The sequence below is a fragment of the Gopherus flavomarginatus genome, chromosome 1 (genome assembly GCF_025201925.1).
Source record: "Gopherus flavomarginatus isolate rGopFla2 chromosome 1, rGopFla2.mat.asm, whole genome shotgun sequence".
Classification (NCBI taxonomy): Eukaryota; Metazoa; Chordata; order Testudines; family Testudinidae; genus Gopherus; species Gopherus flavomarginatus.
The window spans coordinates 243,993,037-244,008,614 of record NC_066617.1 but is presented as its reverse complement, the minus strand read 5'-3'; the positions used below and the strand labels follow the sequence as shown (position 1 = coordinate 244,008,614).

Here is a 15,578-nt window from a genome sequence, read left to right as displayed (position 1 = left end):
GGGCTTTCAGAATGTTCTGAAGAGTGCACAGACATTGGCAGAGAAACTTCACACTGAAGCTATTTTCCCACCCATTCAAAAATACAAGAGTCACCGAAGAAGACATTTTGATGATGAGGCATGGGATAATCCCATAAGAGACCCCAAAAAACAATTCAAAGTTGAATTCTTTAACCAGGTGCTAGATTGTACAATACAGTCAGCTGAAGAAGGTTTCATGCGGCTCAGGGAACACAGCAGTATATTTTGGATGTTGTATGATATTCCAAAACATGGGGGAAGGATAGTGCAGTGATATGAGCATTGGCCTGTTAAACCCAGGGTTGTGAGCTCAATCCTTGAGGAGGCCACTTAGGGATCTGGGGCAAAAAATCAGTACTTGATCCTGCTAGTGAAGGCAGGGGGCTGGACTCAATGACCTTTCAAGGTCCTTTCCAGTTCTAGGAGATAGGTATGTCTCCTATTATTGTTATAAAACTCCTCACTATACCTGAAGAAGACCTATACCAGCAATGCAGGGCACTAGAGACAGCATTGACACATGATGCAATATTGATGCGAGTGATTTAGGTGCTGAACTAAAAGCCCTTTCAAGATACATTTTGGCAGGATCAACTCCAAAGGCTTTTCTGGAATATATGTGCGCAAATATGATGACCACCATCTTTCCACATGCTTTTGTTGCTCTAAGCATACTTCTAACACTTCCTGTAACAGTTGCTAGTGGAGAACACAGCTTCTCCATGCTGAAGTTAATAAAAACACATCTACGCTCCACAATGACACAGGAGAGGCTGGTCAGCCTTGCAATCAATAGAGCATGAGCTGACCCAGACTGTGAACCTTCAGGAAGCAGTTCAAATCTTTGCAACCAAGAAGGCACGGAAAGCACCACTTTGATTATTCAAACAGATAAAAATGCCAGTGTTTACTATGCAGACAAGAAAAGTTATTTTTGCTGTTCAGGCATTTGAAAGTTTAGTGTTACTTAAAATTTGTGAACAAGGCATTTTAAGTTGTTCTCTTTTCTTGGAGTAGATAGCAGAGCAGTACCATGAGAGGAGTAGAACAGGAAGAAGGCAGAATTGAGACCTTTCAAAATTTTGGCCCAAGCGAGAGGGCATGGGTGCATCATTTGAGCTCCCCGCCTCAGGTATCAAAATGTTGTGGGCCGGCCCTGATGCCTGAAGGTGAGAACCACAAGAGTGGGCCATGTCTGGAGGTTAAAGCACAGCCAAGTTAGATTCAAGAGTCAGGACCATGGGACATGCAGGGGCACAGTCAAGAGAAAGGCCAAGGGCCAGAGTCAGGGATCAGAAGCCAAATGCCAGAGTCTATGGGTGAGCCAGAAATGCAGTCAGGAAGTGAGATTAGGGGAATCAATGATGGTGAACACATTGAGTAGCCAGCAAGTTCTGGGCGCTGCTGAATCTATCCCTCGGTCAATCAGGAAATGCAATCAATTAGGCAGCCCCTTCCAGGATCAGCTGTGTCCAGTATGTTTCTAGGAGACTGACCCTGCTGCAGCTGGTGCCCTGACACTGGAGAAGAGTGAATGACTTTGGCACTCAGATAATCCTGACTTTCAGTGGTGGCTCCATCACTGTCTTACAGAGTGACTTTGGGCAAGTCACTTCTCCTCTCTGATTTAGTTTCCCCATCTAAACCAGGGGGATGATCATACATGTTTATTTACTTGTCAGGGGTATGTGAGGATTAATTAGTCCATGTTTGTCTATTGCTTTGGACATGTACATCACTGTAGAAGTGCTAAGTATTATTATTATAAAAAAAACAGTAAGCCTTTGGAAATTGCCAACACCTAGCCTATATTACTAATTTGATTTGGCCTAGGAGCACTTATTGCTTGTCATAAGATGAAGTCTTTTGCTGTAATGCATTAGCTCCTTTGCTTCAGAAGCTGCTTCTGTTCTTTTATGAGTTCTGGGCAACCCTCTAGTCATTTAATTTTTTCTCTGCTAGAGAGACAAAGTTGTATCTGAGTTTTAAAACTACCTCATAAAATTTGTAAATATTATTGACTGGATTCACTCTTGTTCATGCCAACTTCTGCCAGAGGTGCTAGGAACAACCCCCAAAATAAGCAGCAGTGGGCTGGGAAAGTGTTGGCCAATACATCAGGTGAATGTGCTCCTGTGAAGCCCCTTGTAGAAACTAACCCTCATGCTTCAAACCCTAACATATATGCATAACTTTAAGCATTTGGATAGTCCTGTTGTCTTCAGTGGGACTGCTAACATTGTAAAGCTAAGCATGTGTCATGGTTTTGCAGGACAGAGCCTAGGCCGCTGTCCTGCAACATAACCTTTGCAGATCCACAGAAGTATATTGAGTAACTCCATGAGGCAATCATGATGAAACAAGGCCAAGGAAATAATTCAAAAGTTAAGGTCAAGGTTTTCCAACATGACTAGTGATTTTCTGGATGCCCTACTTGAGACTGTAAGGGGACTGCTTCTCAGGGGTGGGTGCTCAGTATTTTCTGAAAATTAGAACTCTTTAAGGCAGTTCAAGTTGGGCACCCAAAAACAGAGGTACCCAAAATCACTGGTCACTTTAGAAAATCACTCTCCATGTAAACATAAGAATAGCCATACTGGGTCAGACCAAAGGTCCAGCTAGCTCAGTATCCTGTCTTTGGACAGTGGGTACAGGGTACAGTGAGATTTTCTGGCTGCATTTCTGTAGGCATCAAGTGCCTACTATTACACTATGTACTGCAGCCCAGTTTCTGTTCACGTTGTATGCTGGGTGGGGATTTTTGATTTAATAGATTATTCACAACTCTTTCAGCAATTTCAAGAACCCATGTAACCTCACACCGCACAAGTTCAACTGACAAGAGCAGGTTTTAGTTTTTTGAAAAAGGTTCTTTGGAAACTTGGGTGTATAAAGTGATTGTGGGCAGGGGCAGCTCAATCACACAAGCAGCACAGAAAGCCACCAACATTTTTAGAGACTGTTAATTTGGTTAGAATGCACCTTCCTATAGAAAGCACATGCTAAACCCATGCCTGCTATGCCACTTACAGCCAAATCTTAGCGTACTTATGTAACCCACTGGTCAATATGCGTTATCTTTCTCCCCACTGTGTAAGAGTCTGTTACAGCTCCCACCTACAGTTGTTGAATCTTTAGCTCAAGCTACCAAGGCTTAGACTTTTAGTTCTGGAGGTCTCCAGTTCAGTTCTTGGTGTCACCCGAGATAGCAGCTATTACACCTACTCAAACATGCAATAATAAATAATAGTTAAGGGCCTGATTACCATCTCTCAAGATTGCTGGATTTCAGTAACTCAGCCAAGGATTATGGAGTGGGTGGGTGAGGTTCTGTGGCCTGTGGTGTGCAGGAGGTCAGACTAGATGGTCATGATGGTTCCTTCTGGCCTTAAAGTCACTGAGTCATGATAAAACCTTATGTACAGGGTTGAGGAGAGGGAAAACTCCATCAGGAGTTCATAGAGTTCCACTCCAAACATTTCTATCAGGGAACATCCAAGGAAGCAGCTGGCAGTTTTCCCTCCAAGTACTAAGGACCCTGGGGGGTCCACAAAAGGCCAAGGCCATTGGATGGAGGCCTGGTGCCTCTGCACTGGCTCTGGAGCCCAGGAATCTCCTTCTGTTTCCTGGCAGCATGGGTCCCTTGGAGCTGTGCTATCAGAGCTTTCCCAGAAGGAGATGCTACCGTATCCTCTTAAAGCAGTGGAGCTGAGAAGTGCTGTATTGTCTTTCCCTGAGCAACTCTATAGTGTGCCCTCCTCCATGGCTTGCCTCACCCACAACTCCTGTGAGAACCTCAGGGGTCCCAGGAAGGGGAGGCCAGGGTCATGAAGGCAGCTATGCCTCACCCTTCCACTTGTGGGAAGGCAGATCTACACATAAAGGCCCCTCTCAGCACATGGATCTTGGAGACACAACATGGGCCAAAGAGCTTGTCTTTGCAAGAGTTCTGCACCTTTAAGACTCCCATCCTTTGTGCTGAAAGAACTTTTTCTACTTTCTTTGCAGCATGCACTGTCAGAGTGATACTTAGTGAGCTGTCTCCTGTTTCACACACTGTCCCCTTCATGTGTTGTTTATCAATAATCTGTTAAATTGACTGGGTTTTTTTCTGCCACTGCTTTGTCTCAGTCTCTTCTCCTTTTAAATTAAAGTTCTCTGACAGGTAAAGATCACCCCAAGCCAGCTGACCAATCCTTCCAGGCAATGCTGCCTCAAACATTTTGGCTGCATCTGCTGCCAAGCGCTCACAGGTGTATAACCGGCCCAACAGGTACACGGAGAGGATGGGTTGGGGAGGAACACTGCCTGATTCTGCTCTCTCTCAATTGCACTTCTGCAAGACTGGGCAGAGTTTTGCCCATAATGGCAGGAGAAGTCACAGAACAGCTGGATGATGCTCTTTACTTAAAATCAGAGATCTCGGTTTTCCTGCCCGTATGTTTTGGAAAGAGGCAGGTGGAGAAGCTCATTTGCACTCATGTTTTTAGGCCTGCAGGGGCTTGCTCAGCCTTCCATGAAATTTAGAGCAGTCTGATGGGAAGCAAAGAATAACTGTAGTACAATGTGTTGCAGTTATGTCCCTGCTCCATCCCTGGCTTGCCCCAGTACTTAATTTGTACCAGGGCTTGTCAGGACTGTGCCCCGGCACCACTAGGCTTGGCAGTTCATAGCCCCAGCACCTCTGGGCTCGCCACATCAGCTATGAATGTAAAAAAAATTGCTTGAGCCCCAGCACCTCTTTCTTTACAAATTAAGCATTGGTTGCCCCCTCCCTACCCTGACATACTGGGGGCAGGGCCAGTATCAAGTGCTTACACCAGCTAAGGAGATTATCTGTATAGGGAGTATTCCAGGGGGGCTATTTCTACCCCTTCAGGGCCTATTTATGCTGCCAGATGAACAAATGAAAATCAGACCCGTAGAATCATACTGTATGGTAGATCAGTGAGAAACTATGAGCCTCCAGCGTCAGCTGCTAAAGAGAATTAGATGTGTGGAAGGCACACAGAGCTGTAGCTGTGCGCACACACCAGCCCCAACACAAGACCTCAGCTGTCTCTGGCAACTTCCTGTCATTACCCACACTACAAATGCACAGGAAGAGCAAACACCAGTATGTGGCGACACAAGGTGTAAGGAAGATAGTGGAGAATCAAGTCACTGTTGAAGGTATTTGGGGATAAGTCTGTAATGCATCCTATGATAGCATTAGAAAATGAACGATCAGGAAAAGATCACCTCCTGAAAGAGAATGCAAGGTGAATTCTGGATAAGAGCTAGAGAAAACCACCTTCCCCACCAAACCATTTTATTAAGTCTTCACACTCCTTCTTCCTGTCAACTATGAAACCAGCTGAAAAAAGTAGCACAGTCCCCACACATACCCATTAATGGTGGAGAAATACAAATGATTTGTTCATAGACCAAAGCCAGGGAAGAAAAGTGAGACTAAACGGCTTAATTATGGAGCCTGAGAAACAACAAACAAAAAGTTAAACAGAAGGGAGGAGAAAGCAGGAAGTAGTGGTTGAAACAATCTGTAAGGCAGAGGAGGGGGTCAGTCCCGTTTAAAACAAAGTGCACAAACAACAGGGGAAAGTACACAAAAAAAGTAAGTTCATTTTGTCATGTTAGTAAAAGTTGTGATGGCCACTTTGGAACCTGAAGACCTCCTGTTTATTCAAAGAACAGGTGCCAGCTTCCCACCCATCCCTCAGCCCTTAACTGAAGGGACCATTTCTAGCAGCAAATGGATGGTTCAGTTTGTATGGTCTTTCAGTACTGGTATGGAAATTATTCTCATTTGGATTTGCATTTATGCATTTTGCTATTAGATATAATAATGAACCAGGTAGGATTGTTAAGATGCTATATAACTGACCTAAGCACTAGCCATCTAAGACAGATGAGCATTGTCAAAGAGACAAAATATGAAGCGCTTTTAAAGGTGTCTTTGCTTGTTGCTATTATGAAGAGGTCATATTTTCTCTTTAGCAAAACTATGCAATACATGGCCTTGTCTCTGCTAGAGAGATTGTCTAGCAAATGCTTACTGGTGTTGAGAGTGGCTTGGCAGCCACAGTGTTAGTAATGTCGGGAGCCCTAATCTAGACAACCTGCTTTTAACACTATGTTAAGTGTATTGGACTTTTTCAGAGCAAATCTAATCCACACCTTGTTCATTTTTACCTTGTCTGTTCACAGAACTTCCAAAATTGCTAATTGCAATGCAGCGGTACCAGTGTTAGCAGCAATGGGAAAGCTATAGGAAATTTGCCTCAGTTAGACAAGGCTCTAAGGACAACAGAAAAAAACAGGACTGATGGGTAATAGAAGGAAGGCCCCAATCATGCAAACACTTAGGCACCTACTTAACTTATGCACATGTTTAATCCCATTGAGTTATTTAGGTTCATAACTGTAAGCACATGTGTAAGTTTTTGCAAGATCATGGTATAAAAGGGAACAGACAGTGACTGAAGTTCATCCTCACTGTTTGTGTTTGATAAAGACAAGGTAAAAGAAAAATACTTAGGCTGTAAACTCTTTGAGACAGGGACTGTCATGTATTTGTGCAGCACCTAGCACAATGGAGCCTGGACCCGGTTAAGGCTTCTGGGCGCTACTGCAATTAATATTTTTACTTGCATTATCAGGGGAACATCTCTTTTAATCAGAAGTCACTATGACTCTTGTGCTACATTCTAGCTTTGCATTCCTACCACTTCAAAAGGAGAGTTAATGGTAAGTGGTTTAGCTATAATGAGAGGAAATGCAGTCACTGAGGAGGACGTCAAACAGTAGCACAACACCAAGAGTACATTTACACTTCGCACTGAGGGGTGACTGCTGCTTGGGAGGAATTCCTGCTCTAGCTTTAATGTAGCTAATTCACTAAAAACTGCAGTGAAGACACCGCAGGGTGGAATCCAATGCGGGCTGGCAATGCATGTCCCTACTCAGTGTTCCAGGTGGGCTTCCACAGCTCGCTCTGAAGTCTGTTCTGCTGCACCTGCACTGCTATTTTTAGCCATGCTAGCAACATTAAAGCTAGCAGATATATAGCTACCCAAGCTGCAATCACATCTCTGATTGCATAGTATACGGACCCTAGGTGACATGGTGATGGTACAGAGAGAAAGAGAGAGAGATAAGTGCTGAATTATTTTCCCAGTGGACTCAGCGAGAGCTTTGCCGCTGACTTTGATGGAAAAGGGTTGTGCCCTTAAATGCAAGATTCTAATTTCTTACCCATTATTTCTTTTCTATAATCAAGATTTCTGTTATTACACAACTAGTTAGCCAAGCTAGTTGGGTAGTTATATGATTTTTATTTCCCTGCAGGTTTTCTCTATTGTATCTGAAATCAGTTGTTATATTTTATCAGTCTGATGGTTATGCTTTATGATTGTGATTTAACATTTATATTGCAATGGTCCTAGAGGCCCACCAGATGGGGCCTTCTTCGTGCTAAGTGCATGTCTCCACAGCAATGTCTAAAGGTGTCTACACAACAATTAGACACCTGTGGCTGGTCTGTGCCAGCTGGCTCAGGCTCATGGGGCTCAGGCTAAGGCGCTGTTTCACTGCAGTGTAATGTTCCAGGCTTGGGCTGAGGCTCTAGGACCCTGTGAGGTGGGAGGGTCACAAAGCTCAGGCTGCAGCCCTACACTGCAGTGAAACAACCCCACAGCCTGAGCCCTGGGAGTCTGAGTCAGCTGGCACAGACCAGCCATAGGTGTCTAATTGTTCTGTAGCCATACGCTAAAGAGTTCACAGGGCACCTAAAAGGCAAAGACCAGCAGTAAAGGACAGTGATTGTACACTTACCCTCACTACTAGGGCTGACACTAAAAATGCTAATTGAGATGCTAGTTTTTCTGATGCTTCACATAAGTCATCAAACACTGTTAAGTGATAACATTTGTTCTCTGACAACCTGGACTGGACTTAGAGGGGAAAGGCTCATTGCTCATTATAACAACGTTGGCCATTTAGAATTATTTTGAGGTATTATTTGGAGGTTTGGGGGTGGGCCCTATGACCTGTAGGGGAATCTCCACAGGATAACACTTGTCCTTCCCCAGAGCTACAGGTTTGCAGTATTGGGCCCTAGCTGATGTCACAAAGAGCTAAAGTTGTCAGTTTATCACCAGGATAATTTGGATATTTTCACTGTCATTTTTTAAATAAAAATGATACCAACAAAGGGCAATTACCCAACCACCCCACAAAGCTGCTTTTATTTTTCCTCTAGGCATTTTACTGAAAGCCAGTTTGTGGCAGGCAACAAGTTCATCAGGTCACAGAATTGTAGAAATGTGGGGCTGGACGTCTTTGCAGCCTCGGTACAAAGGGCTGTAAAATGTGGTCAGAATTAATGACCACTATAGATGCCACTATAAAATCCATCTGCAAATGAAGAGTCAAATGCAGCTTGACCAACTGCATTCCTTGCGCATAGCAGCTCCATTTTGTGAATACCCACCGGTGAGCATGCCTAGCTCCCAGTGAAGTTAAGAGGAAGTGAGGGTGCACCACATTGTACAATGAGGCTCAGAGCTGGCTGCAAAAATACATTCTGTAGACCTGTGACTTCTATTTCTAGCACTCATCCAGCTTGTATGTTTCTGGTCCGTTCAACATGAGAAAACGTCACATTTATTTACCACCTCTTTCAGATTTACAAGGCAAAGTTGAAGCTGACAAAATATTGGTAGTAAACCAATTTGGCTGTAGGGGGAGGAAGGCTCTACAGGGTGGCTAGCCTTGCTGATAGTCCAATCCATATATATAGTGGTTGGCAATGGCAGGCAGGTACCACATTGAGAGCACTTCTGAGTGTAGACTATGGAATCTTCTGATGTGGGTCTCCCTCAGCCTTGCCTATTGAAGTTGTTACTCTTTAATAGATAAATATTCATTGGGCCAGAGAAAGAATTAGAACAACTCTGTATCCCAGTAGTTAGGGTACTCACTGAGAGGTAGCAGCTCACTGTTCAAATCCTTTCTCTTCATCAGCTTCAGGGGGCACTTAACTGGGAATCTCTCAGATCCCAGTGAGCATCCTAACCACTGGGCTAAAGATTTTAAGGTGGAGTTAAGTGGCTTCTGAGCAAGCCTACAAGATCAGGCTCCACATACATCTTAGGCAGAGGAACACCTAGCTTCCCCCAGGTTTCTAGTTTATTCCAGGGCTTAGGTGGGAATAGATGCCTGGACTCTCTGAGTGAATCAGCAGAGCACATGCCCAGAGGCAGAAACATAGGTGCCTAGGGAACTTTTACTGCAAAAACTTAAGTGCTCAGTGGGTTTAGGCACCTGTAGGGTTAGGCGGCAGCCAAATGGGAGGTTATAGATCACAGTGGTGTCTAAAAACAGGACTTAGGCTCCTAACTACCTTTATGGCTCCCACCTTTACTCAAACAATCCCACTGACATTGAAAGGAATAATCATGTGAATAGAACAAGCAGATATTGGGCCAATACAGCATGTGAAATTGCACTGGGTACTTGTTCTCTAGAAAATAGTTTAGTTTCCACAGGATACATTTGATTTAATTTAATGAAGTGAAAATGATTTTTAAAACATTCACAGTTTGAGACCCCGAATCTCTCAGAGGATGCACCCTGCACCCTGAAACGTGACTCATTTCAAGTGGGAATTTGTCCGGCTTTTTTACTTGCCAAACCTGAGTTCAGGGTTCCATGCTTCTAGTGCAGAAGCTGATGAGATCACTAATGCCCAGTGCAGAGCAGGTTATTGCTAGTTTGTCCTGCTAGAGGTGTTAGGTGATTCCATTAGCTCCTGGAGTTAAAACACATGACCCAGAAGTCAGGTCTTTAAATGGAATTAAAGGAAGAACTGGCTTTCAGCTATTTTGTTTGAAAATGTATTTAGTTGTCATTGCTTAAGCCTAGACATGTATTCAGTTAATGATTTTGGCTTATCAAGGGTTTTTGTCTAACGTATATATAAAGCAGTTTAGTTTACTTTATGGCCCTGATCTTATGCCCATTGAAGTCAATGGGAATTTAGCACCCATCAGCTTTTGCTCACTCAAACGGTGATTGATCTGCAAAACGGATTTTGAGGAGCTGAAAGATTGTTACCAACTACTCATTTGTGGTCATCAACATTGAAGTGACCTATAGGGAGGCTGTGTCTAAAAATGTAGATTCTTTATTTCCTTTCCTTCTGTGTTGGCAAAATGCCACACTGAGATATCATTGGTGGGCTCTAACGAACCTAGAGTGACAGATTTAAGTATTGTAACATTACTGACCATGCAGACTGTCTGAAATGTTCTCAATGACTTTTGGAACCTCGGACAGTTTCATTCACCCACCACTAACCATTCCTTTACCATTCCTTGTCCATAGTATTATCTGTGTCTTGCAATGTGAGCCGTGCTACGACTCCCTGAGTACTTTACAATCAACCTTGAAAACCGTAGTTTTCTTTGCAGTTGTCTGCTGTCACTCCCCATTATTGCCCTTGGTGCACTTTTGTAAGCAGATCCCTGTGCCTCTGTAATGTATCATTGTGGTGGGGAATTGTGGACATGGGCCAGGGCTCTTGACTTTCCACTTGGCGCCTAGATTGGCATGTGAGGGTTGGGGTCTGTGTTGCCTGTCCACTTGTCTTCTATAACTATTACATATAAAAACCTATATTTAATGAAAATTAAGTTTGCAAAGTCAAGTGCTCAGAAGTTAGGAACTGCCAGGTTTAGGGTTGCCCATGAAACCTCTAATGCATATACACAAGGGAGCCTAATTATGATCACATACTATTTTTTCCACATGACTGCTATCTCATTCAGTGCATATTTCTTGATGGGGTCAGGTAATAAATTAGGACTGGGCTGTGCATCGGGACACTTTATGAGGGTCGCTTGAAACATGAATTCTATCCATATTCAGTATTTCTTTTAATTAGCACTGAGAAGGAACAAGATTTTTTCATGCCATTAAAAAAAAATCCAAGATTTGGAAAAAAAATATCATTCCATAGTGGAATGGGAAAAACAAACCCTGGAATTTGTCACAGAATGGCTGCCTAGACCCTGGGCATGAGCCTAAATATCTACACTGCAATTTTTATAGCTCCGCAGTCTGAGCCCCGTGAACCCGAGTCAGCCGACACAGGCCAGCTGCGGGTGTTTTATTGCAATGTAGACATACCCTGAGAGCACAGGAGAGAGAATCTTCCAGCTGTCCAGGTATGTCTACTCTGCAGTGTAAGCCCAGGATTAGTGGAATTCAAGTTGGTGGACCCTGGGTTAGAGGACAGAGGGCTTGAGCATCTACACTGATTGGTTACCATAGGCTGAGAATTTTTGAAGCTGAACCACAACCTGGGGCTTCAGCATCTACACTGCAGAGATCTGAGTCCAACTAACCATATCTCAGATTTCCTAGTGCCCTCCTGAAATGTGTCTGTGCCTAATGTCACAGAGTCCCCTGAAGCCTGGAACGGAGCGTGCTCAGTGAAGACAGACTCTGGAGAATTTAGCTGCCAAACTTCTAATGGGCTTGTGTGAAATGTGCTTTTTGGAAGAGCATACGTTGGCCAGATTCAGGCAGATTTTCGTGGGACTGGCAAAAAGGCATGTCCTTCTTGACAAATTTCAAGCCCCTGCTCCAAAGCTTAGAGGTGCTAGAGTCTCTCAGCAAAACAACTGTAAACATTTTCTAATATGTTAAACTATGCAATTTTCCCTAACTTCGTTCTGAGATATGGCTGAAACATTTCTACTGAAATTTTTGAAAATATATTCCCCAAGAGGCAGACACCTGGCACGGAAGATTTCAGCCGGAATGGCTGGCATTTGGCAAAGTTATAAGCAACTGAATACTGCATCTTACAATGGGACATGATAGGCAACCTTAACTATAGGTGCCACTACTATTGCAGCCTATACTTATGAGAATTGGCAGATTTTTCCACACCCCTTGGCGAGGATTGGTGCTGGTTCATTTGAGAACATTTTTCATCATTGTAGACTCGGGGACAACAGGATTGTGTCCAGATGAGCGTTAAATGTTTACTGTCAAACAATGGCGCTTCCTCCTTTGTGCCTGGGTGATTATTCCTCTGTCTTATTGAACTAATTATTTAGAAATTATTTCTAACATTCAACCTAAATGAGTCCTTTCTTAATTTTATCCCAATATATATCAAGTTCTCTTGAACTTTATCTCACTCCATCTGTCACTGGATCTGCCCAGTCTAGGTGATAACAGACTGCTACAAAACACAACACTTTTCATCTTAAAACACAACTCATTTTGTATGAGTACAAAATGTTGGTCAGACTTACAGGCAGTTCCCTAGGGGATTTTCATCTGATCGGTGCTGGTGCTTCCACACTGTAACAGATTTTATTTTCTGTACACGTCTGAGCTGCAAAAAGAGCCCCAAAACAATAACTTTAAGAATATTATATTTCAAAATGATCAAATCTCAAGATATTTCTCAGTTCACACAAGCACAGATAACACGATCAGTTTTCAAATGGGCTAGCTAGCTCAAAAGCATTTATACGCCAGATTTCCAAAAGTGCATATTCAGCACCCACAACTGAGCCCGATTTTTAGAAGCGCTACCCCCTCTTGTTCTTTTGAACCTACCGTTTTTCCAGATTATTTCCCCCAATGCTACTAGTTGTGGGTTTTCATTGCAGTAGTTGTTTATGTTCAAAGTGTTTAGTCAAGGGTTGTGTGTGTGCAGGAGGGGAGCTGAGGAGAGTGATGGAAGGCTGGCATCCCAAGGTGGGCAGATGGAAGGTTGTGGTATGTGGTCTGCGGTGCACAGTACTTGTGGCAAGGGTAAAGTGTGTGTTTCTGTGTAGAGGATGTGACATTTTGGGAATCTGTCTGTACAAGATATGAATTCTGTGTGAGATTATGAACTCTCTATGTATCGTTACCAAACTACAGACTGCAACTGTTGCCTGATTTGATGGGAGATTAATAATATTGTTTAGATAATATGGGTTATAGGCTCACCAATTAATCTGATCAGAAGATAATAAGGTTCTTGTCCCAGAGTCAGGCTACACAGGGGACCATCAGGATGTCTGACTAAGAAACTCACACTGAGAACAAAAGGTACCTTTAAGCCTTTTCCTGAGTTATGGAACAGTAATGCAATAGCAATCAAATAATCAACCAATTACAAAAGCAGTAATATTGTTCTAGCAGTACAGGTGGTATTATGTACTATAAAGATTTCTTGATTCCTATACTCACACCCTTCCTTGAAAATCTGGTGATAAGAGACAAAGGACCAGCCTTGCCCCTGGCAGGCTAAGAGAGTTCAATGGTCCAGGTTCCTCAAGTTTTGAATGAGAGGTGAAGAACTTAGAAGAAGCTGGAGCTAAAAGCTATAGAAAGACCTCAGAAGCTAATGCAGCTTTTACTTAAAACTAACTATTAAGAACTAACAATGATGAATTGACAATAAACAAGCTGAACTTTCCCAACATGGTGGGTTGCCCCTATTATGGAGCCTGATCCTAAGTGCTCACTTCCATGTCCAAACTTAACTTCCTCACTCACAAAAATGTTAGGGTACACTTACTCTATGGGCTGGCATGTTCATGCGTATTAAGCCATACTTATAACTATTAGAGCCCACTAGCTCATCCTCACCTCTGTTGTTTCTGTCCTAACCGGTTATTTTGGTTACTTCCGTGTTCTTTGTGATGTACCTGTTAACTCTGAAAAAGTCCATGAACTTGGGTGGCCTTAACCACCAATTTGCTTTAACTTGCCCACTTATCTATGTGAAAGGTCACACACATATATACTATATGTTTTAGCTCGTCACCACCTATCTAACATAAAGATCTTGATCATATGTATGTTAACTTGCTTTAGATTAACATACAGGACGTTGCCTTTAGGTTCCTTGCATTACAGTTAAACCAATAGCAAACCTATAATGTGGCAAATGATCAACTCATAAGAAAAGATATATATGCAAGCAAGCAGGCTAGCTCTATAGGCTACAGTGCAACCTTTTGCCTTCTCTGTTGTCTCTTTGACTCCATATTGGACAGAAATTCCAAAGACTGATAGCAAAAGAATAATACAACAGAGGTTAGTTGAATTAACTTGCTTCTCTTTGAAATGTTGTAACTCTAGAGAATAGGATAGTGCCTCCCTAGGAAAACTGTTTTTCAGTCAGTGGATGTATTTGGGATCTTTGGCCACTTTCAGTGGCTCAAGGTGATGGGAGCTGATATAGTTTTATGAGGCAGGGAAAATGCTGCTTGCCTGACTTCCTGAGCCCAGATGGTCCCCCAAGGACTCCCAAGGAAATGGTGAACTAATGAGGGGCATTGCAGGTAGGGTGTTCGTTGTTTTTTAAATGATCTGTACTCTCTTGTGCTTTGTTAAATAAAAAAGCAAGAACGAGTTAAATGCTGAGCAAAATGTCTGTGTGTTATATTCCTCACAACTGCCTCCGGAAAGAGGGAACTGTAAATGAGAAGATTCACATCTTGGAGAGGAGTTCTGGGAGAGGATATTTTTAGGTAGCGGGGAGTCTGAAGGGTCAGCAATGAGCCCAGGAGCTAGTCAGCTGGACAATGGGTTCTCAGAAGCGAGTGTTGGACGCTGGGTTGCACTCTGAGGGTGTGCCTAGGGACCCAAAGATTGGGGCAGTGTCTGGGCTTCATTCAGGCTCCAGAGGCTTAATACACCCTGGGGACCTAGGAGCTGAGTCCTTTACAGCAGTCTGCTGGGTGGCCTGGAGGGGGTGCCGTATCGGATCTGTGACAGTGGCCTACATAGTATGTATTATTAGATAGCTTCACGTTTCACTCACCTGCTTTTTTGTGGGTTTGTGCATGTAGCGATTCTAAATGCTTCACACTGAAGATTTTTTGTGTATTAATTTTCTAATTATTTCAATACTTAATTGGAGGTTCTGCAAGGGGTCCTGTGGTGGTAGAAGTATCGAGAGTCCATCAGCAGCTGATTATGTACCCATAGCAGTTACAAGATAAAATACAATAGAAAAATGTAGCCTTTTATGCAAAAAGGGTTTGTGTGCCTAGCCCCCATACACTAAGCTTCCAGGCACTCTACTCCCATCCATCAGCAATGTGCGTAGGGCATAAACTTTCAGGTATAACATAAATAATGGTTGACCCAACATTTTTTTAAAAATTAGCTATTGTACCAGACCTGCTCAGGATCCACCTCATTATGAAGTTTTGTGGAAGTAGATGATGGCTTTTTTAAAAAGAAATATTCATCAACAATAAAAAGTAGGTTTTTCAGCCAGAGCCCTCAAAGGCTTCCCATTAAAAATGTATAAGAAACCCAACAAAAACTACACAGACAATTCAAAGGGCATCAAATCTAACCCTGTGAGAAATTTCTTTTAGCAAAAAACTGGAGTGTATTGCTCATTTTACGTCCATTTTTAGAACACAGTCCTAACTATGAAGCTACTACCAGGCTTCCTTCATGTAATACATGACCCAGAAAGAAAACCAACTGGCCCAATAATTGACAGCAGCCTCGTGGCCCTGGCA

At 43.0% G+C, this 15,578-nt stretch overlaps 1 protein-coding gene across 4 annotated transcripts in view; it reads right to left on the bottom strand.

Annotated features, from left to right (window-relative positions):
* LOC127039344 (P2Y purinoceptor 8-like) overlaps nucleotides 1-15,578 on the bottom strand; it is a 46,054-nt gene that overhangs the window by 27,728 nt on the left and 2,748 nt on the right. For 3 of the 4 annotated variants that reach the window (XM_050932880.1, XM_050932871.1, XM_050932891.1), the window contains one exon: nucleotides 12,351-12,433. The exons of the other annotated variant lie outside the window; for it this stretch is intronic. The gene's annotated coding sequence lies outside the window, so the exon portion shown is untranslated. The remainder of the gene's footprint in view (nucleotides 1-12,350; nucleotides 12,434-15,578) is intronic. 4 annotated transcript variants of the gene reach the window in all.